At 39.5% G+C, this 24595-nt stretch overlaps 1 protein-coding gene across 2 annotated transcripts in view; it reads left to right on the top strand.

The window, feature by feature from the left end:
- The window catches only part of LOC122719545 (zinc finger and BTB domain-containing protein 20), an 84753-nt gene that overhangs the window by 20521 nt on the left and 39637 nt on the right, over positions 1–24595 (top strand). The gene's annotated exons all lie outside the window — the stretch shown is intronic.

The following is a 24595-nucleotide window of genomic DNA, read 5'->3' as shown; positions in this document are numbered from 1 at the left end:
TGACCTCTCACGGCCGGAACGTATCCATGGATGTTCAAAGGAAACGCGAATTCCTTAACAGGATGACATTGCATCGGGATCTCTCGCCCCTGGCCGTGCAACGCGTAGGTCAGGTTAGAAACCTGTGCGAACGTTTCCGCGACGCATGTTGCTCTTGTGTGCGCGTCGCACGATAGACAGAGAGCATGCTATTGAGGTAACGAAGCAGAAAGATCGAAACAGACCACGAACAACACAACAAGCGAGAGGGAGAGATATAACTACGGTTAATAGAAAAAGAAAGAGGATAAAGCACGAGAGTGAGAAAGGAAAGAGAGCACGCGGCATGGTTGTAGCGTGGTAGCGTTGAATTCGTACGGGTGACTGAATGGAATGAGTCGTCTGTGGTTGTGCGGGGAAGGGTGAGGGTCGGACCAATAGAGTCGGGAGTTTCGTCAGAGCCGCGAAAGGAGGGGAAGTGGCGTTTGTTGGAAGGGGGGAGCTGACGGACTTACACACGTGCGTTCGAACATACGCTACGCGTACGCTCGTTGCGTTCGCACAAAACTTATATACGGCTGTACTCTGCCAATCCTGTCTAGTAATGGAATTGATTGAACGATAGTTGCATGATTTCCGATCGATTCACGGTATCGAACTACATTTGTTTTAGTCGATAAATTATCCAATAATTAATAAGACGAATCGTTAATAATTTTTACCCGCATATATTATATTTTTATAAATTACACATAGCACAAAGTGCAATTGTAAATCCGTATATAAAAATGATATAAAAAAACAAAAAAAAAATAATATCAGATCGCAATAATATTCGTATTTGTCACTCAAGTAGGACTGATGTCAAAGTTCATTCAGTAGTATCAGTAGCGCCTGGGAGAGCGTCATTCCCATTGCTTGTCCCGCGTGGTACGTAGCCTATACACTCACACATGCTCGCACATGTATACAACTCGTTTATTCTGTCTCTCCATGCGTAGTACGTGCGAGTGTTGGAAAACCAGCTGTGCGAATCGATTGGTAGAGGATTCGATTTTTCTCTTTCCCATCGATGCTGCGGATTGATAAGTAGTCACGTGACCAGATTTATTCAAAGGATTTACTGGGGAACATTCGTTACGTTGATTTCGATACGCAATTTCGACGCGATTTCGATGCGTTTATATATACGAACATGAAATTAAGAGATGATTTTTGTTTATTAGAAAATTCAAACGTCTTTATCGAGTTGGAGTTCCGTTTTTATGATTTGAAATCGTGGAACAAAAGTGTAACAAAACTTTCTGACAAATGTTTCACGATTCTTTTCTTATTCAAAAGAATTCACGAATTCTACGTGAAGCGTGTCTATAAAAATTTTTCTACGAATGATTATCTACGTATATTAAGATTTATTGATTAACACGAATCTTTTTAATTTTTTTCTACTTTAATCATAGATTAATATTTATATACTACACGCTTACAACATAGCGATTAAAATACTTTATGCATAATAAATTAAGTATTTTTTTTTTCCACAAGTTTAATTGTAATTGTTAATAATGATAAATAAAAAATAGAATGAATAATGATGGTCAGATAAAATTATAATATATTAATTATTTAAAAACTCGCAATTTTTTTCATATTGATCAATTTTTTTTGCTCGGAAAAATCATGTAATGCTTTTTATGTAAATTACCGAACAGAATATGCCTGGTCATTGCATTATACACCACCAGAAGTTTACGAGCAGTTAACGATAATCACGTACGATTGGAATAATATAGCAAATAAAAACGGGTACGAAATATATTCATAGCGATTTTAAAGTTTGTTCAACTTTAAAAAAAGAAACATTGTTTTCAAATACAATTTGTTCTCCTTCCTTTTCTTCTTAATGATAAACACGTGCTCTATTATTTCGTACAAACTAATAGATTTCATTTCATACATACGTACGATTCATCGTATCCATTATTTTTGGGTTTTGCCATCTAATCAAACATTTTCTTTAACAGGATATTCAATCAAATGCAATCATATACAATTTTTATAAATATTATCTATGATCTGTAATTATCTGTAATTACATAAAATCCTTGTATGTATATACCAAGAATTCTCTTTAATAAACTCGTGCTAAATATATCGTCGAAAGAAATTTGAAAAATCGTGGAAGAGAAAGAAAGATTAGACGTGAAATATAAAACGTATGGATTTTCTAGGACAATGGGAAAGGTTAGAGAAGTGAATTGGAACACTTCTATTCTGGGTAACGGTTTGACGGCCATCGTTGTTATTCTCATTAAACGCGGCGAACTCGAAGTAAAAGTGTAAAAGGCACGGGTCATCCGGAGGCTGCAAAAAGGGAGAGGCTTTACTCTCTGGAGGAATGCTCTGCCGGATTGAGAATCTCCATCCGGTAGGTCTCGAAAACCTGTTGCATTTTAACGACCGATTCTTTGGAAATTCATTCTTGGCTTACGCTCGAAATCAGTAAAATACCAAACCTGACCTCGGGAAAAACTGTGCGTTGAGCGATTGATGTTATATATGTTGACGTCAAGGCATCGCTCGATGCGATGTTTTATCGGTAAAAATCATTAAACTTCTCGCGATGAATATGGAAACGATTCGCTCGATTCGATGAAAAAAAACTACGCTTTATCTAGGTTTAAAGTTTTTACGAGATGCATCGGATTATTTCTTTTATTTCCCTTGTTTGCATTTTATGCGATATTAAATTACAATCGAAGGAAAGGTCAGACAATCATGCCTATCATCGAGGAACATTCTTTAGATATGATAGGAAATGCGTAGAATGATTTGATTAGATCGAGGAATATAAAATTTTATCGCTATTTAAATTTACATCAGAAACAAAATTTTTCACAACATCTAATTTCTAATACTAAAATTCTAATGTTCGAAGCACGAATTAATAGCGAATACGTAATATCGTCAAGCAAAAAAAAAAAAAAAAAAAAAAAAAAAGAATTAACAATTACATTTCAAGATTGTAGATTTCTTTAGTAATTTCATAATTTCGCAGCACTGTAAGTTTTCTCGATTCATTATATTTATTAAAATGTTTCTCAATTATTGGTGGGTAACTAATTAAAAAGGGAAATGATTATGATCGACATAACGTTTCTGAGAAACATATTTAAAATTTTATTCGAGAGAATTCAATAAATATATGAATCAAAAAGTCGATTAATCATTTACATACGATCATCGGCTACAATGATATAACAATGGCTATTAAAAAAACAGCAAATAATGCATACGTATATCGAAACATTGACACGTATATATATATATATATATATATATATATATAATTCCTCGTATTCCATAATTCATAAAATATCGAACGCCTTCTTGCGCGATCATTCGTCGTTTCACACGTTTCCGCGTTTTCACAGGATTTTTCTGGATCGATAGAGCCGTCATACGAAAGAGAGAAAGAAGAGGGAAGGCGCATAAACAAACGCTTGTGCTGCATGCTTATTAAATAATTTCGGGATGCTCACGCGATCCTGCGAGTAATTCACGGTGTAATGTAAAAAAAAAAAAAANAAAAAAAAAAAAAGAAAAAAAAAGTACTCGAACCGACGATTAATCGCGTCTCTGGTGTGCAAAAGCTTCGCGAACCACGCGCCTCTACCTTGCCCCCTTCTTATTTATAACGTGTCAATAGCGTATCGTGTTACTTCCGGTTGTTAACACCGATCAATAGCGTATATCTTACTTTCACGAGAACCGAGTCCGTGCACGTAACGCTTCGTTTTTTAAATTTAACCTCTCCTCTCCTTACATCAATTACAATTATATTATTTCCAAGAGATTTTTCCTTCTCCCCCCCCCCTCCTCTTTTTTTCTTCTATTTTAAATTATTCTACGTTAAATTAGAACGGCGGCATTTTCGCCCCCCTTCCTCAAATTCATTTCGCCCGAAGAAGAAGAGGGCGCGCGCGAACCGTTCTGGAAACATGGCGAGACTTGTATCGGGGGCAGGCTGTTTACGAAACGGCTTCACCGGGCAAACAACCGATCCCGTTCGGCTCGATCGCTTCGAGCCGTGCTCGAGAACTCTAAAGCACACTTCCGCCGTTGATTCTGGCGTCATTAAGAGGCGAGCCTCGGGCTCCGACCGGCTCGAACTTTGCCGCCGCGGAATGTGGCCGACTCGTTGGATCGTTCCACCGGAAGTTCCCGCACTCTTTCCTGCTCTCGAGGCTTTGAACTCGCGCCGCTACGTCGGCCCGGCAAGGAAAGGGTGGGCAAGGGGAGCGGTGGGGAGGAGTGGGGATATATACGTGCACGCGGCTCGGTCGGTATATACGCGTTAGATACCCGCGTGATTCTGAAAAGGATGGTGGCCACGCTTCTCGGGCCTCGCTCGCTTTTAGCAAGAGGATTAAATTCGAAAACAAGCTCTTTGAACGACTTTGGGCGAAGGACGTGGCCCAGTCTTCGGCACACGGAAGCAAAAATCAACGTGTTTTTATATCGTCCGGCGGCTATTTATATTTGCCCCGTTCCAAATTTTCCACCCACGTCATAGAAATTATAATGAAAGTTCACACGGTTAAATAGAGATCGCTATTTTCGAACGATGTATGTACCATTATATCTAGGACAATTTCAACTTTTCCTTGTATATACATATATATATATATATATATATACATATCTGATTTCGCTTGACGGTCACAGAAGGTTAAAATGCTTCTCACCCCCTTCTTCTCTACGAAGCGATTAATCCGTACGAATCTACGAAACGAAGTAATATTCGAAAAGGAGCTTTCAAACGATAAGTGCGAACTCGAAAGGATCGTTTTTGAAAAGGCGCGTTTACTTCGAGCGAGATAGTTAAACCGAGGAAGACACAGAACGATTAGCTTGTCCCGGTCATGGCCCGTGATACCTCGGTGGTATCATCGTACTCGAGGCTTTCTGCCGAGATGCGTCCTGTGGCGTCCATATATCCAACAAAACACCATAGGAGAGCCAGGACGACGTAGAGCTAGAACGAGATGGTGGCGGAGATGGAGGTGGAGGAGAAGACGGAGAAGGACGAGAGAGAGGTGATAGCGGTGGTGGTGGTGGTGGTGGTGATGGTGGTGGTGGTGGAGGCGCACACGTACACACATATACACACAATGGTGGAAGATGGGAGATTTTACAAAAAGCGAGGCAGAGCGGCCCCTTTCGTCGCGCGGCCGCGGCGGGCGGAGGAGGGGGGCGGGGGTGGGGGAGCGGAGCGGGGGCTAGGGAGAGGGCGGACGACCTCGACGATGATACGACAAAAAATCAGATGCACGGCCATTGGCTGTTCTCAATTCGAATTATTGGCTTCCCCGGTCGCCGTTCGTCAGAGCCTCCCCGACCTTCTCGATACTCTTTCTCTCTCTCTTTTTCTCTTTTCCTCCGATCTCTCCTACCACTTTCCCTCTGCCGCCGCCGCCGCCGCCGCCACCGCCACCGCCGCCGCCACTGCCACCGCCATCTCCTCCGTCGAGCCTCCATCTCCTCTCTCGCCCCCTTCGGGAATGGGCGCCGGCGAGAAGGGCCGAAAAAACTTCGAAAAAAAAATCCAATTTCGTTGCCATGGTGACCGGCGTGCGTTGACTTTGATAAAGATCCCCCGAACGAGCCACCTCCGCTTTTCTGCCTCCTCCGCCTCTTTCTCCTCCGTCTCCTGTGCTCCGTCCTCTTCATCCTCCGCCACCTCCTCCTCCTCCTCCTCCTCCTCCTCCTCCTCCTTCTCCACCTCCTCTGCCGCCTCTCGCTCCTCGGCCTCTTCCTGGCTCGGGCTACCCTCCGCCTCACGACGCCGTCTCTTTCGCAGTTTCTCCGATTGTACGCACGCTCGTCCTTTTCTTGCTACGTGTGTGTATATATGTGTATATATATACACATATATATACACATATATATACACATATATACACACACGTACACGTGCGATCCTCGTTTTGTCGGTGTGCGCGCGAGGGAATCCACCGGCGGATTCGTGGACGAGGTGCAGGGGGATGAGGCCTCACGGGGGCCAGCGGTGGCTCGGTTTTGGTTGACCCATATCAAAAGGGAGGAGGTGCCTCCGGGACGTTTCGCTCGCCGGACTCGTTGAGTGGTTTGTTTGTTTCGGGCGCATCGACTATCGGAGAAAAAATTTTATTTACGCGCCGAACAAATGTTACCAACGAAAGACGCGCGTTTCCAAGGATAAATGCCGCGAACTCGATAAAGGCCAGATCTGTTTCGAAGGAGAAAATGCCGCGTTAGCCTTTCTTCTAAATTCTTCTAAACCCTCTTCAAACTCTGTTCAAGCAGAGCGTATAATACAAGTATGGATTTATTATTTCGATTCGAAATAAATCTTATTATTGTTAAAGGTAAAAACTTAAAAAAAAAAAAAACTACGTACTTATATCCTTTTTAGCCCTTTCGCGATGAATAAACGATCGTGAGTTACCGGCAGATGCGCGTCCCTAATTCCAGTCCGTGCATGCGAGCGGAAACTTGTGCGCGGCAGAAGGCCGGGCTTGGCTCTGTATTCTTGAGCAAGCGTGGGTGTACGGGTGTAGGGGAGGGGGGGCCGCGTGTCTATCCCCACCGCGGATCGCGTCTGATTTTTATTTCGAAAAACTTTTTTAATAAAAAAGTTATCCGCGCCACCCCATGCCGGTCGGTGGGTAGAGGGCTCGGCTTATACACGGCCAGGTGTATTCTATATAGGTGGTCGGGAGAGAGAGAGAGAGAGAGAGAGAGAGAGAGAGAGAGAGAGAGAAAGGGTGAAGAAGGGGGAGGGGCAAGCAAGCCACCGGACCTCGCATTAAAAGTTTCGCAGCGCTCACGATATTTCATAACTTTCCTATATTTCGAAAAACGTGCACAGTCGGCTAGTCGGATCCAGACAAGCCCCGGAATTTGTGTGCACACAGGCTTCCTCAAGCTGTACGTGTGTATCGCGATCAAACACGTAGCGCAGGGGGGCCCGTGGTGCTTGCCGCGCGAATAGAGAGCCCTGTTACATTGCCATCTCTAACTTCCCTTCCACCTAGCCACGTACGTACGTACGTACATTTTCGCCTCCTCGTCGACAACTATACTTCGCTGCCGCTTCACTCGTTTCGTTTCTCCCCTCTTTCCCTCCGCCGATCCTTCATCTCTCTCTCTCTCTCTCTCTTCCTCCTCGATTGTTTCTTTGTTCCTCCGTCTCTCTCTGCACTTTGCCTCTTCCCTTATTGTGTCCCTTTCGCGTTCGTTTTCTTGTTCTTTCATTACGTTCGCTCGCTAAGAATACGGTTTAAAGTAACTAGAGCTGGTTGCAGCGGTGCTCCGATCGATCGATGTTTCGAAACGTGTTGGAATCTCGTTCGCGATCTCGATGATAATTGTAAATATACGAGCATAGAGGTTAACGTTCGTTCATTATATTTCGTATCTAAATTGTTTTTATCGTTTTTTTTTTTATCTCGATCGTCGCTCGTGTCCGCGATGCCTGTTCCCTTTTTCTTCCTTCCCCGACTCGGACGCATCGCGCATATACGATGTGTAACTAAAAATTAACGTGCGACAGGGGAATAATTCTTTCTTGAAAAGAAATTCAAGAGAAGATAATTTTGGTATTCGAGAAAAATCGATGTTGAACGAATGAATTATATAGAATACGTTGTTTTAAATAATTAACTCAATTCGTTTTCTGAATAATTAATAATTTTACCAAAACAGAGTCAAATAATTAGTGTTGATATAGTCGATTGATATAGTTTATCTATATATAGTTGCAAAAGATATTTTGTAACCAATATTTGAAATGGCCCAACTGGTTAAATGCGTCTCGTCAGAGTACAGTCCCTGGTATGAATCGTATCCGTCCTGCTTCACTCATAATGAAACGATACACGGTTTCGCACCGTGACTACCCTCGACGATACACGACTCGATGACACGCCGACGACCGAGTGCAGTGACAGTTACATACAACTAACCTCGTATTCTCATCAGTCTGTGTTAAGATGCTTTTAACCATTGATGGTGCTCGTGTTAGCGAGCTTCTGTCGGTCATTCGCATTCGAGTATCAACGAAATAAATTGCCCGGTGAATCTTGATATTCTCGATCCTGTCCAGTCAACCTTTCATCTTTGAAAGACGTTCTCGTATGTATTTTTTTTTTTTTTTTTTTTTTTTTAATTGAAAATACTTCGTCTGTATTTTATATAATACGTATTTATTCCAGGACGAGTTGTGAATATTTTCTCGATAATTTTATCCATTTATGAAAAAATTAACTAATCAATTAATTCTGAATTGATAATGACGAAGGTTATGTCATTTTTGATCCATATACAAGGTGTTAAGGATATATAGTTTTGAAGGATCGAAATTAAAGAAAATTGTTATATAAAAATGTCGTCTCGTTTAATGAATTATAAACAATTTAAGTTTGTTAAAAGGAGTGGCAAAGATAGAGTTCTTTTCATCTAACATCATTCAGCTAATTCGATAAATAAATAATCAACATTTTTGTGTACAAACTTTTGTATCGTTTTCTTTGTACCACGAATATATTAACACCCTGTATATGGATATTTTTCTGAATTGCATTTACGGATACTATTTCTGTGGTTCGGCTGGTAAAACCTGATATGTCGTATTTTTCTAATTTTACACTACAACGATTTTAACATTTGTCCAGTTGTGAAAAATCGCAATGTCCTTAAAAATACAATTTCTTCTTCCTGTTTGTAGTTAAACTACGTATGAAAAAAGTCAATATCTCAGTTTTGAGAAAAAAAAAAATTCGATCAGATCATTGAACAATTCTATTCCATTCGAGTGAATTCATATAAGATAAAAATATACTGATAATAATAATTAAAATTGCAAAATCAAATTTTTCATACATCTTCTTTCCTCCACAAAAAAGAATACATTCATTTATTTCATTTAAATCTTCCCTTTTTTTCTTTTTGTCGTCACAAAGTGAACACTCGACTCAAAAATGACGTGGCCTCCGTGAAATTTTTCCATCGCAACTCCCCCATTGTCTTCCCTCCACGAAATCGTAATTTCAATTTTAATCGTGAACCAAATTACTCGCCGGATAATCTCAGTCTCCACGAGATCGTCCACGATCGAAGTTGCAGATTGCAAGAGGCAGAGTTAGATAGAAATTTTCTTAAGAGAAAACGAAATAGGTACAAGAACAGTAGTTCCATGGAACGTCGCGCATCATATCGTTTTTTTTAATCCCCCTCATTCCTAAACGTTTCATTCTTCTTTTTCTCGGTCGCTAAGCTGGAATCTTAGTGGGAAGAGGCTACTCGTTCCTCGATATCTTGCCTTTTTTTTTTTTTTTTTTTTTTTTTTTTTTTTTTTTTTCCTTCTTTCCGTCTCTCGAGCTCGAATTCGAGCGGAGGAACCCTTTGAGGGTGGCAGCGAGGATCTTTGTCGACCTCGCAGCCTCTTCTTAACCCGAGTGCATTTCTTTCGGTCCATCCCTCTCGATTTCGACGAGAAATCGCCCGTTGGTCTACCTGTGGACCACGATCGTTTCCTCTCATTCCTTTTGCAATATCCTCGTCGCGTGTTTTAGCCACGGGAATAAATCCACCGTTGGCCGAACGATACCATCGTGGATTCCTTTTAATAGAAAAAAAAAAAAAAAAAAAAAAAAAAAAAAAAAAATAAAAAAAAAAAGCGGAATAGACTTTCGAGATTCGAAAGAAAATTTCATCTTCTCTTCTCAAGAGAAACTGAATTTCTGCGGTATCGTCGAAGAAGACGCAGAAAAGAGGGAGGCTCCTCGCCTCCTTTTAAACCGAGCGACCGACTTTCGACTTTCGAAGCTTTTCTCGCCCGCGACGAGGCGTTTTAAAGGGATAGAGTAATTCGGCTAGCCGACAAAAGTGAAATTTCTCGGCTTTAAAGGGTTGGCTGTCTTCTTTCGATCCGCGCGAACGATTGAAATTCTCCTTTTCTAACTAAATCTATACTTGGATGACTTAAAAATAAGATGGATACGATTTATTTAAAATCGAAATAATTAATGATCGTTTTTATCCGCGGAATGCGTAGATGAGATGTTACAACAGGTGTCCAACAAGAATATTTATTACAGTTTGATGAAAACTTTGTTATTAACAATTCATTTTGTTCTGCAAAAAATTAAATTCTTTGATTTCGATTGGAATACTTTAATAATTTTAATCTAAGAGAAAAAATATATTATTTTTAATCTTATTATTACGTATTAATTTTTAAATATATTAATTCAAAACAAAAGTTTCTCTTCTTTTTTTCCATCCTAGTGATCCATTTTTCAAATCAACTTTTAAAAAAATTTACAAATTTTAAAGTATATATAAAGAATAATAGATTTCTTTCTAGTCCCCTTAATACATATGTGAATATACGATATGTATACGAATTAATTGACTAAATAAACTAATAAAAAAAAAAAAAAAAATACGTATATATAAATCTGGTAAAATAACGAAAATTGCGTGTATCGAGGATGGCAATTATATTTATTAACGAATTTGATCGGAATCATGGTTTTGTTCCCAGACGTGGAAACGCATAGCTCGAGCAACGGGGCTTCTTACTTTCGCACGATAGATCGCGAGGGAAATGTAAAAAGGAAAAGAAAAAAGAAAAATGTAAAAAGTCAGGTATCGACCGCGGGAAAATGGGAAATTAAAAACGTGTACCACGCAGCAGACCTCTCTTTCCTTTTACTAGTCCGGTTAGGAAGCTAACGGAAGTTTTTCTACCATCGTGTTGTGTTGTGTGCACGTGTGTTCGAGTGTGCGTGTGTTGCGTATGAGTAACGGTGAAGTTGTAACACCGTCCTCTTATCGCAACAGATTTATCGATTTGGCCGTTTACACGCCGTTCAGTTTTTGCTTGAACCGCGAGAAACGTTAACCTGTCGTTGAATTTAGAATCGGATCTGGCTTAGACCGTTAAACAAACTTTAATTTGTTCTACTCGATATAATTACAATCGGTAAGTATAATCGACGCATGCGTGATCTGTAATTATGTTGATGCGCATTTAACTCGCGCATCGTATTTTATGGCATCCTTCTCTAGTTAATTATGTCGTAAAAAAAGTAAGTTGATACTTTTCGCCAATTTTGAAGTAACATAGATGCGTCGCGACAAATATTAAATAGTTTTTGTAACTTTGTGTTTATATGTATCGTGATGGTATTATACATCAGGGCAAAGAGGATGAAAGTTATGCGCAAAGAGGCACGAGGTGATTTCTCATGGAAAGATAAGAGGAATATATGGAAAGCAATTTTTTCGTTTGAGGTTAGTCTGTGGAAAATTACATTTAAAATTTTGATACGTGCAATCAGTCACAAAAGTATATTCGTATACTCGAATTCAAGTAAAAAGTAGTATTATCAGAAGCAAAAAAATTTTTTTTGATGAAATCTTATTAGTTTACGAATATTTCATTAATGTTAAAATTTTCGGTAACGTAAATGAATTAAGCGAATTAATTTTCTTATATACGAAGATTTTTATTATTGACTATATGTCGTTATATATTAATTAAATTATTAATTATATATAGCGATAAATAAGCTACAATAAATTGAAATTTTATATTTAATGACAAAAATTAATTACACGGTTGATTACATTCAAAGATTTGAAAAATCAAAGCAAATTAATGGAAGTATATGCATAGAATTTTGCATACAGTAGCGAAAGTAATAAAAAATGAATTTCGTATTATAATTTTTATTTAATTTGAAATTCAACGTGTTCTCAGAAATCTTCAGTTGAAACGTAAGCGTGTTTTTACACGGATGATAATCGTAGAGAAGCAAAGCTAAAATTGTTGCACTCTATTTGTGCACACTTAATGAGTTTGAAAAGTATTTACACATCTAGTTCATCTCGTTAACGCGTTGTCGTTGTCAAAGTCTTTTTCTTGTGATCTTAAATGTACTTCAAAACGATGATCATGAATAATTGGCAAGATTTTTTAAAGAAACAATGAGATAATAAGATCTTTTTTAAGAAACGTTAAGAATGTTACGATTATGTGGAACTTGGCGGATACAAGTCTTTAATAAAAATTCTATAATTAGAATTATATATCAATTATTTTTTACGAGTTTAATGCACATAAAAAATTTATAAAACTTTCTTTTGATTTCATTCGAAGGTTGATTAAGATTAGTTGAACTATTAAAAATTATAATAGTTGTTATATTTAATAGTTTATACGTACATATGTTTATATTAGACTGCAGATATTTAGATATGCATATCGATAATTCAAAGACATTGTATGTTATATTAAATATTCAAAGTAAAGTGAAGTATTCGTTATAATATTTATCGATTATTGGTTTTGCTTAGATTATATTTCTTCAATTATATTTACAAAGATATAAAATTTGCACAAACATTCATAGTTTAAAGAATTTCATTCAAAAGTTAAATCGATTCTACTTGTTTAAAGATTAAAATTTTCAATTTTCAATTTTTTAATATTAAAAGAAAAAATACCATCATCAATTCGTAATTTTTCAAAAGTTAAACAACGCAATTGATTACTTTGTCTTCTCTTTGAATTCAACGATAAACGTGAAATGAAACATTGAAGGAACAATCGGAGAATCAAAAAAATTCAAAAAATTATCAAACTTTATATTCATGCAGAACGATCCATTAAAAGTGCAGATTAGTTTCTTCCCATGCGAAAAGCATTTTTAGGGAATATTCTAAAATATATTTCAATTACACTCTTTCCCCCCTCCCTCTCCACGTATATTTCGTGATACAAAATTGCAAAAAAATATACACACACACATATATATATACATATTTAAAAATATTCCTATTTTCATATATCATTCGTTCAAAAATTCAATTTTACGACTTTATAAACACGATCAAAAATGAGAATACCACCAATTCTTCGCTCTTGTTTTGCTTGTCTAAAAGCAAAATATCCGTAAGTGCATAGCATACCTCCGGCATCGAGGTCACTCGTGTCTCGACCGTTTAGAACGCGAACGAAGTGCTCAATTTCACTTCACCGTAGTAGGGATAAAGAAAGAAAGAAAGAAGAAGGAAAAAAAGGAAGTCGAGATACCGGGATACGGGATACGGTTTTAAGCGTGAAGCTGGTCCGTGAAACACGCGTCGTTAAGGATGGAGGAGGATCCTGGTGGGGAGAGAAAGAGAGAGAGAGAGAGAGAAGTGGGCGAAGAGAGGCCAAAGGAAGTCGAGCCTCCGAAGTGTGATCGTGCAGAGGAGAGGCAAACGGTAGCCGGTACGAGATCCGTCCAGTTAGGACAGGTCATGTCACGCCACGCTCGAGGATTCATGCCCCTTTCAGTGGAGTTACCGCGCACTTTTCAAGTGGATCCCGTGTCTGTAGTTGTCGAACGAGTGGCTCGCTAGTGTACGTATAGGATAGGTTTGAGAAAATGAAAAAATTTGTTCGTATTTCTCGAAAAATTGAAAGTGTTTTTTTTTTTTGAATTGAAATTTAAATTATCGTGACTCTTGTTTATTATGTATGTTTATCACGTAGCTATGGATTTTGGTATTAAAAAAAAGGAAATAGATTGGTTGAATTTTATGTCATTGTATTTTACATTCTTGATTTATTTTCTTAATTAGGAATCTCTTAGTCTTTTTTATTAATCATAAAACATAAATCGAATCGAAATTGAATTTTTTTTCTAATTCTGTATTTTTTTTTTCTTTTTCAAATATTTTTCGCGGAGAGACGAGTCAGCAACATTGACAGAGGAAGGGTGGAGGAGTTGGTAAAAACAGAGGAATGTAAAGGTAGATCGTACGTCATTCTGTCCGCGATGGGCAACGATGCTTTCTCTTTTTCTCTTGGCCCCCAAGAATCTTGCCGCGCGCGCAAATTATCGAATCCTTAAAGGGAGGGAATCGACAACATTTTCGGAAATCGATATCGGTTTCAAGGAAGCTTTCAATTCTCTTTATCGACGATATGATAAGTATATTAGATTTAAATCTAATATAATATATAACAATTTTACTTTGCACAAACATCCGTTAACGACGAAATCTCTCCAACATGATAATTGTTAATAGCAATCAGATCAATTTTCAACCAATCCAATCACCTGTTTTTCACATTACCTGTACATTAACAAGTAACAAGTATATAACGCGTTCGCTTGTAATTGATATCTAAGTTACCTCCATTAGAAATAATTATAGATAAACGATAATCGTAGATTTGTATTCAGGCGAGTGGAGAAAATTGCGCGAACGATTTCTCTCTTGCGCGGGAAACGGCGCGAGAGGAGCAAGCAAAAAAAGGTGGACGGGCTGGGAGGGTAGATGTTCGGATAACGCGTTAAACACCGTTTCTTCTGGATGCCGAACGGGACAAGGAGGGTAATACCCTTGGTATCGTTAGCACGATGTAACGCAACGAGCGGTCGTTCACGTCTGTATCGTCGCTGTATCGTCGTCGTCGTTCCAACACACGGCCACATGGTTGTGTTGTGGCGGAGGTGCTCGGTAAGTGACAGAGGAGGGTGCGGATAGAAATAGGAGGGGAAAGGGTGTATATATATATATATGTATATATATACACACACGCGTGTTGGTGTGCGCGTCATAGACACGGAACAGGAGGGTGGCGCGCGCGCTGAGATGCTCGGCTCGTTTTGTGTGGGGGAGGGAGAGAGGGAGGAGGAGGAGAGAGAATCGTGGTGCGGGGGAGGATGAAGTTGGCCGACGGGCGGCGAGAGAAGCCTAGGAGAAGCGAGAAATGGGCGAGGAGGGAAGAAGGAGGAAGGGTGAGTGATGGTGGGGTGCTCTCGAAAGGGTGGAGTGGGTGTCTCTTTTGAGCCGCTGAACTTTGCCAAGTTCGAAACCGTCCGAGGCCGTGGCGGACTCACCCTCTGACGTGCATTCGGCTTTCACCCTTCTTCTTCCTCCCCTTCTTTCGCTCTATCCGCTCTCTCGCTCCCTCTCCCCGCCTATATTCTCTCTCTCTCTCTCTCTCTCTTTCTTCGTACTCCCTTCTCCTATCTGCTTCTCTCTCTATCGCTCGCTCGCTCGCTCGCTCGCTCGCTCGCTCGCTCTTTCTCCCTCGATTTGCATCTCTCTCCCTCTCTCCCTCTCCTCTTCTCTCCACCGTGCACTGTCTGCTTTCTTTCTCTCTCTCTCTCGATCCCGTCTGTTTCTCCTGCACCCGCTATCTCCCCCTCTCCTACCTCGAACCGCGCGCTTCGCCGTACCCTCTCAACCGTCGTGGTATTATGGAAATTTTGAACCAATTCGAAAATCAATAGTCCCTGCCAGGAAGCCTCGAGGCGGCCTACGTTGCAACCACGCGCTCTTCCCTAGAATGTATTCAGGACCGCGGCGTGTTTTACGATCGAACGCGTTTAAGCCTTCTATGTTCAACTATTAGGTTGAACCCGTTGCACCGGCATTTTGGTAGCAACGGCAGCAACACGGTGTGTTTTGATTCCCGTGGTGGGAAGGGAAAATTGGAGGGAAGGGAAAGAAAAGAAAAACAAAAAGGAGAAAACGAAGACTCTCCCTCTCCCTCTCCCTCTTCTCTTACACTCTCTCTCTCTCTCTCTCTCTCTCCCTGTTTTGATCGCGTACACGCGGAGAGAAAGAACGGGCGGGAGAAAGAAAGAGGAGAAGAAGAAGAAGAAGGAGGAGGAGGAGGTCAAAATCTTGGCAACGTTGGAGGCTTTTTCATTTGATGCGCATCGGATTCCGGGACGCTTGGAATCGCTTCGGTTCCCATGAGTCTTCGCGGCGATCCGAGTAAAGGGATAGAGAAGGAGCGAGGTGGGGCGTCCGCGGGCCCCCCCTGGTGGGGAGAGCTTTTTTCGTTTTACAAACTGGTTCAATTTTTTCTCAAAAAGCGGGTGAACACCGCGGAAACCGGTTGTGTCTACGCCGACTCTCGGGACCCGACTCGGCCGCCGAGGTGGAGGCGTCGGAGGGGAATGGTCTTCTCTTCAGGAGCTCCAGGTTCGTGTAGACTCTGCTACGTAGCCCCGTTCAACGAACGTATCCTTCTTCTTAATTGAACCAACCCGATCCCATTGTTGTCTAAGAGCGCGCGCCCGAAAATCCAATTCCCTCCCGAACTTTCCCTCCTCCTCCTCCTCCTCCTCCTCCCCCTCGTCGAATGACTGTCGACGTCTGTCCGGGATGGAAGACCAGTAATTACTGAAATTTTTCCAACTTTCTTGATAAACTTTCGCGCTCCTCAAAACTTTCAGCCCCCTCCTTAGCCCCCCTCCTTAGCCCCCCCTCTTCCTTGTAGTTTCGTAATTGTTATTTCGAACTTTGATCGAGGAAAATGGATTTTGGAATTTATTCGGGATTGCTTCGATGATCGAGGGTAACCAATGATCTAAGGTAATCTTTTAAATGGGACAGTTCCTCTTCTTCTTCTTTTTCTTCTCGTAGCAGTTTATGGAGTTATAGGGAGCAAAAGATTGATCTGACTATAATTATGATAATAGTGACGAAGCTTTAAGACGATTTGGAAAAGGCTTTTGTGCATGACACACTTCTCCCTTTCGCGAAACCTAGTCTGGAGAAGCCAACGCGAAGTAGGTTTCCATTAGCAACGACGTATTATTATTTACCAGCCACGCTCTCTGAGAATCCAGGAGTCTCTTTTCAGTACCGTAAGCCTTGCCTTAGCCGGGCCTACGAATGTCAAAGACGGAAATTTCATCGACGCGAGACCCAGTTTAGGGGTGATATCTCTGTATTCCTGATGTTTTATTTTCGGAATTGTTCCCGTTGGCCAATCGATACCAATGCTCCTTCCTTTCATCAACCAATTGGACGTGTCTTTCTCAGATCAGGCTTCAAACGGTGAATTTTTATAGAGGAATGGAAAAAGAGAAAATGAGAATAGGGAAAAGGGAATAATTGAAAAGCACCCCATTTTTTTCATTTCCTATATTCCCTTTCGTCTTTTTGAATTCTGAAAAAAAGGTCCCATTAGGTTTGTATTCCGAGGGGGAAAAAAAAGCAGAGTTCTGGAAAGAGGGGTCCGAAAACAGTTGGGTTGAAAAAACTTTTTCTACGGAAAAATTTTCTATTTCGAAAAGCGTGTTTTATTTTCGCCGCTGCATCCATTTCTCCCCTGCGTGTGCCGAAGATGAGGGGGGGGGAGAAAAAAAAAAGAAAAGAGAAAAGGAGAGAATCCAACGAACCGATGAACGGGTCGAACAACGTTGCCCCAGATGGATTAGTCTACCTTCGTGCCCTGTGAAATTTGTTTATTTTTCACACCGTATCCAAAAAACTTTTTGAAATGAATCGAATGGCAATGGATGGATCAAAAATAATCGGCGAGCTTTCTTGAAATTCACGGAACAAATGGGGGAAATTTTTCGAAGGAAGATCGAAAAATTTATCATATTCTAATTTTTATAGAAGAATAACTTGATAACGATTTAAAAACGAGTAGTAATTTGTCAAATTTAAACATTGAAAAAAAAGGACAATTTATTCTTTATCCTTTATTCTTTAATCTCGTATATAATCATATGTAATTATGATTAAAATGGCTTTACCTGTCAAGTTTTTTATTATTTTAATCTCAATGTATTAACGTATACCAGAGGCAAAATGATCTTTCGATGATGTTTTCAAATTTCCGTGTCAACCGCCAGATTTTTTTTTTTTTTTTTACTTTCAACTTCCACGCATTAAACCTTTTTATTTCTACGATGTCGTACAACCTCGTTTCTCGTTTATGAAAATTTTTATATATTATTTCATCCCATATATATATATATATATATGTGTCATAATAAAATAACATAATATAATAAAGATGCAAGATTGATATAATATAATAAAAATATAATAGTAATATAATAAATAATATAAATAGTATAATAGTATAATATAAACAGTAATATAATAAAAATATAAGATTAATATAATAATGTTTGAATATTATAATAATAATAATAACAATAATGCATCTCGAGGGAATTAAAATATCATTTTTAATTTCACCTATCCGATGAAATAAACATCGTGGAAAAGAAGAATCGATCAAAAGAAAATATAGATTTGTCAAATGTTTCCACTTCCGGTGCTCGAAGGATACGAGAGAGAAACCAGAAGACGAGTAAAAGTTTCGTTGTAGTCTTTGACTCGGAAGAAAGACGTGTGCGAAGATCAGTGGAGTATGTCGCCTAGTAATCGTCGAGTGCACTTGACTAACGCTCGCTTTAGTGGATCTCGCTGAAGATCGGCGTTTGTGTGCGATGTGTACGCACGCACGATTACACGTGGATGTGGCTCGATGAAGCGTAACCTAATACAATATTTTTTCTCGTTTTGCATACACGTAACTTGTTGTATAAATGTTGTGTGCACTTGTGGTTTTGTTATCTATTGGAAGACGTGCTTTTTTGTTTTTTTTTTTGTTTTTTGTTTTTTCATCACCGCGGTCTTGCCGATTTTTTAATTAACAGAAAAGTCGAAAAAACCGCATCGCTGTTTTTCAACCGACGAATCGCGCGTGTTCTTTCGCGTTGAAAATTGCCGAGGAAAAAGATCGATTTGGCAGTGACCTCGTGGTTGTTACTTGCCCTAATACGTGACTAATGCGGAATGCCCATTAATGAATACATTAAAGATATATCATATATCGACAATAAATGAAGTATAGATTCGTCGTTCGTTTTATTTGAGCATATGAAAAAATTATAAGTCAGCAAAGGAATATTAAAGAAACATCTTCGATGTTTTCGAAATAATAATTTTCAATGTAATATTAATCGCGCATCGATAAAACTATATTTGCCTGATTATCTTTCTGAATATGGCCGAGCGTTTGTAACAATCGAAAAAAAATATAAGGCAGTAATTTTGAAGATTAAAAAAAAAAAAAAAATAATGATTTCTTAGCATTAAATCAACAATCGTAAAAAGAAAAAACCATACATGGTAATAGTTTATCGATATGATTAAAAAAAATTAATTTATTATAAAATTTTCTACACGTCTATTATATATGTAATGATATCTAAGTTTTTATACAAGTTTCACGAAAGAAGTATTCTATATTAAGGCAACTGACTTTAATACACTTGGAAGAACAGCTGGTCACCGTCTAATAACCGGAAGTGGTGGTAACGCTCTGCGGAGGAACGTAAAACATGTATACGGTGCATATATGTATGGTAACCTTGGAGCTTATCGTTGAGAGAGATTCAAAAGTATTTTGTTTTTACGCTTTTCTGATTAATATCTTTGCATCTTATTATATGCATTCGTTGCAACATAATAATGTTTTTGTTTTTGGTAAAATGATTACGATGTGAATGTCGAATACTTCAAAAAGCAAAAGGTCATCTTGCTCTCATGGAAACACTTACCAGTGAATATAATGAAATGAATAAATTATTAAATTGCTGCATATGAAATAACGAATATTTTTCTCTGCATATTTTCTAAATAGATATACATTTCTTTTATTAGAAATCTTGTTAAATCATCATGCGATTCGTTGTTGTAAATTTCTTTGATACAATTTTTAACAATTGGAATAAAACTTAAACTTCGTCAAGATAAATCAATTTGCTTCTAAAAATGTAAGCATTAATCACATATCATATCATATTTTGGTATCAAAAATTTAGAAAAATTTATAAAAACTCCTTAAATAATTTATTTCACGTATTCATCAACCCGATAAAAACTGAACCATCGAATCTGATCCAGAAGATCGAAGATTCAAGCCATTGTTTGAAATCCAATCGTTTCTTTCGCAGAATTTGAAACGTGTTTCGGTCTATTAAATTACTAGATAAAGGATGCCCTGGTTTAATTTCCGACTAATTTCCATCGATCCGACCAATTCTTCACCAGAGGAAAAAAAAGGGAAAGAAAAAAAAAAAATAATAATCCAATTATATCTTACAATAATTTCTCTCCTCTATGTAGAAAATAAAGCGCAGAAAAGTACATGTATAGTCCAAAAATCATCCCCACTACGGAACTCGTGATTCCAGAGGAACCACTTGTGGCTTCCACGCGTTACATCGCGTCTCCGGACCGGGATGTTCCAACGAGGAATAGTCCACAAAGCACGGCCAGATAAGCGATATCATCCGCAACAGAAATATTGATACATCGCTTAATGTGTTATATTATTATTAGAGTGCATCGTGCGACTGAAATTTGTATAGAACGGGAAAAAGAAATTGGATCGGGGAACCCGTTTCAGCTCAGAACCTTCTCGATTGTTCTTTCAGAATCGTTTCGCACGCGAGGCGTCCGTCCCTCCTTGCGTGGTATTTTCTATCCGTCTTTGTCGTATGTTCCGTCTAAGAGGCGTTTCTCCTTCCTTCGCCCGCTCATCGATTTGCGAATCGCTCGGTCCTTGTCGCGAAACAGGTCAGACCTTTCTTCTCTCGCCTTTGTTATTTCCGTGGTCGAGAAATTTCCAAGGACACACATTTTTTTCCCCTGAAAAATAGTGCTCGTCTCGAAGTGACCGACCGAAGTTCCAACGCGAAAGGTTATCGATACGGTTACGTATTTCTCGGCCGGCGGGGAATTAAACGATAAGGCCTACTTGTAAAATTCCGATCCTTTCGAAAATACATTGGCAGTGCAAACAGATCATTTGCAACGAACGATCATTTTTCCCTCTTCATCTTTCGTTTTGTTTTATTAAACTTGTTCGTCGTAGTAAACGAGTCACGTGGTCTACTTAATGAATTGGCAAATGAAAAATTGTTATAATTATAGAACGTTGCTGGGAAATTATTTGGAACTATGAAAATTGAAGGATATATCGATAAAATGAAAATTCTTTGATTTTATTATATTGATACATAATATGGATATGCAGGAAGAAAAAATATACGCTCGAAATCTTTAAAATTCAAAAAGTTTTAAAATAAAAAACAATTTGCATAAATAACTTACGAGAATCTCGTGGCGATACGAATAGTTTATAAAAAAAAGAAAAAAAAGTTCAATTTTTTGCAAGTCAAGAAGATAACTGTGATTGCCACTGGTTGAAAATTTATTAAAATTTCAATTTTTAACGAAATAGAGAATATAGTGTATTTATTCTTAAAAAAAAAAAAGGAAAGAAAATAAACAATTATCGGTTTCCAGAGTTTCAAATTTCGAGATTTCCGATATTTAAACGAAGTTTCAAATCCCAATTTCACGAATCTAAATATCAAATTTCGATTAATTTTTTAGAAAAAAATCCATCGAAAAGATCCAAAACGTTAAATAAATTTCAATATTAAATTTTAAGCCAATAACGACAAGAAGAAAGCGATATCCAAAGGTTATTTTCGAATGAAACCCAACTGGAAATTCCCGATCGCGATAGGTTCGGATGCGAATAATCCGACAAGGTTCTTCGGTACACATCGTCGATATTCGGACCTTTTCGTTTCCTTCGCGTCTCTTATCACCGATTAATGACGCACGCTGCCGCTGCATCCAGACTCGCAAAACAATCCCCACCCAGCCATATTCCATAAAATTGTAATCGGTTGCATAGGAGATAGAGCTACTGAGAAACTCGGTGAATACGCTGAATACGCGTAAAGGTGACGGCCTTAAAGCGAGGAAAGCTTGACGCGAGAAAAATAAAGCGAGAAAAAAGAGGGGTCGAAGCTTAAGTATAAGGTCTCCTCCGTACGTTCTCGGCTGAACGTACACAGTACCGTGTGTATAGTGGAGAGGGGAGAAGGGAGAGAAGAAGACAAGGCGGCGTGGGGCATAGGTTCAGATCGCATCGCATCGGTATCGCATCGGATCGCGCGTCCTATCGTATCGTTTCGTATCGTATCGCATCGTATCGTAGGAAGAAAAGTGATGGTGGGGGGTGGTGGTTGGCGATGGCAAGGAGGCGAGGAGGGGGGGCGGCGTCGGCCTAAGAAGGGGCTCTGGCAAGGGGAGGAAAAAGCTAAAAGGAGGAGGGATACACATCGAACGAACGGAGGAAAAGGAGGCAGTGGCGGCGGCGATGGCGGCTGGTCGAGCAGGGGTAGGCGAGACGGGGGAGGCCAGAAGAGACACAGAGGACGGTTCCGTGGCATTTGTAGCATTGTAGGTCGTTGCGTTTTATAACGCGACTCCTTAATTTCCGCGACTGGCGATCCGTGTTGTCCGCGAAAAATCGTCCTGTAATAATCGTTACTACCTCTCGTCCGCCGTTCTATTGTCGCTTTCGTCGTGTCGTGTCGTCTTCGTCGGTGGTGTTTTGTGTGTGTGTATGTGTGCACTGTTTGGTCGCGTCGTTTCGTCGTGGTTGTGCGGTGGCTCGTCGGTTACGAATGCGAGGCTCCTTAAGCGGCGATGAAGCGTTTACGAGGACGCGGCTGGTACCCTTAATGGACTCACGAGGCTTTTTTGCTCGAGCCTTCTTTGTTTTCCATGGTTTCTGACTCGATCGCGGACGGGAACGGGACAAAGAGCGGCGCGCGTGGTCGACGCGTGGAAACGAGACTCTCTGTACGCGGTAATTGCATATATAGTGTGCCTGTGTGTCTCTCTGTTACTGTTGTGTTGCTTTTTCTGCGGTTACGTGTCCATGTGTATTCCCGTATCTATATCGCTTGTGCATGCGTCTCTGTGCCTCTCTTACGCGTGTCTGTGACGGGATACCTCGTTGATCTCGATTCATTCCCTTGAACGTGTTCCATGCCAGGTTTCACCCTTGTCACGATGATCGGTGGAGGCACGTCGTAACGTAATAACGTTGAACGATGTCGACGAAGGAAAGAGCGATCATTTTTGCTAAATAGACGCCATGTTTTTCCCGCGTGTCTTCGAAACAGGTGGCAATTATTGGTGACGACTATCACTATCGCGTAGGTACGTGGCTGTCGGACAAAGTTTTATTACTGCAAAGTCTATTAAAATCGTTACGTTCACCGAGAAACGTTTCAAGCTAAAGAAAACAATCCTTAACTCTGCCAGTTTTTCGTTTCAACCGTTTGAATCGCAAGTGTCTTGGTTACACAGGCTCGAGCTCTTCTCGAGGCATCTTGAACGTGACCAAAAAGCTCTTCCCCTTGTTTCCTTTCCCTTTTACTTTGGGTGTCGTTTACTCGTCGTCACTGTTCTCCAAAGATGAAAGCCAACAGGAAATTGTGGCTCTCGCCGTAATTCGACCGTGTTCGAATACGTGACTGTGAAGTCGCTTTTGCATTCTTTGTCAAATTTGTTCGTAAAAAAAAGACTTTTGCATATTTTCTTTACGTCATATGCATAAATATTCCCTGATTTTTCACACCTTTTCATTTCGATGTCAAAATCAAATTTCTTCGATTCACGCTCGTCGAAACGTGTCTGTTCCCGATGTTGTGACTCGCATGATTAACGAGTCCGCTCACATACGCGTTCCCAAGTGGCGCTTAATTGCGCTAATCGCGCCGTGCATCTGATCGATGTTCGATTGATTTCCATTTCTTTAAGTCTCGCCACTCAACGAGCGAATACTTTAACCCACTTTTAACCCAGACATAGTATTTATAATAGTATTTATAAATGTATTTAACACAGATGGCATACACGGTCGTGTCATGGGTCCTAGTTCAAGAATAACCACATAATAACGTGAAATGACAATGCGATCCTCCAGATATCGGATTTTGCCTTCACACACGGTATAAATGTTATTAAATATTACTTACGTGCAATTTCTTAAAAAAAAATTAGAAAAATTTGTATAATATTTTCGAACAAATTTTAAATTAAAAAAAATTTAATGTCTTTCAAATTATGAGAGAGTCTTCAAGTTATCATATTTTATGTATTAAATAGATAATCTTAGACTAATCTAACACTTAATTGTTGATTGAAACTGGTCCCAAGATTTTGAATTTCTTTTGAAAATCGATTAACTGAAAATTATCTGACAAATATCAAGAGTTTCTTAAGAAACTGAAAGATATCCTTTTTTCGAAACCTGTTAGTACAATCACAATTCCATGACAACACGTTCTACCTGCAATGAAACGCAATTGGTGAGCGAGAAAACAATTCTGGCCGCTTAATTATACATTTTCTTTGATGTTCACATTTTTGGCGCGCGCCAGCCGGAAACAAAATGGAGATAAACAAAAAAAAAAAAAAAATAGAAAATAGAGAGAGGATGTTTCGCGAAAGGGTCGAAGAGGAGACGCGTTCGAGTTTTACGCCCGGTTTTTCGAAAAGAACCAAGTAACGTTTTTTTCCCCTCCCCTCTGAACACTGCGAAACTCGCGGAGTTTACGCTTTTAAGTCGATTCCCCCATCTCCAAATTTCCTCCCCCTTTTCTCCAGCTACGAGAAATATCGCGTAATAAACCAAAAAGCTCGCCTTTTTACGAATTTATCTAACGCTTCTCTCTCCTTCTCTTTCTCTCTCCCCCCTTTCTCCTCGAAAGTTTACGACCATCCTGTGGAAATTTTGTTTTTATGTAACGGGTAATTTCGAGAATTTACTTTTCCCGATGGACCACGCGCGTATCTTTCTTTCTCTCTCTCTCTCTCTCTCTCTCTCTCTCTCTCTCTCTCTCTCTCTCTCTCTCTCTCTCTCTCT

The sequence above is a fragment of the Apis laboriosa genome, unplaced genomic scaffold, assembly GCF_014066325.1.
Source record: "Apis laboriosa isolate Shangri-la unplaced genomic scaffold, ASM1406632v1 scaffold83_cov151, whole genome shotgun sequence".
In the NCBI taxonomy this organism is placed as follows: Eukaryota; Metazoa; Arthropoda; class Insecta; order Hymenoptera; family Apidae; genus Apis; species Apis laboriosa.
Note: the sequence above shows the minus strand (reverse complement) of the source record. Positions and strands in the feature narration are given on the sequence as shown.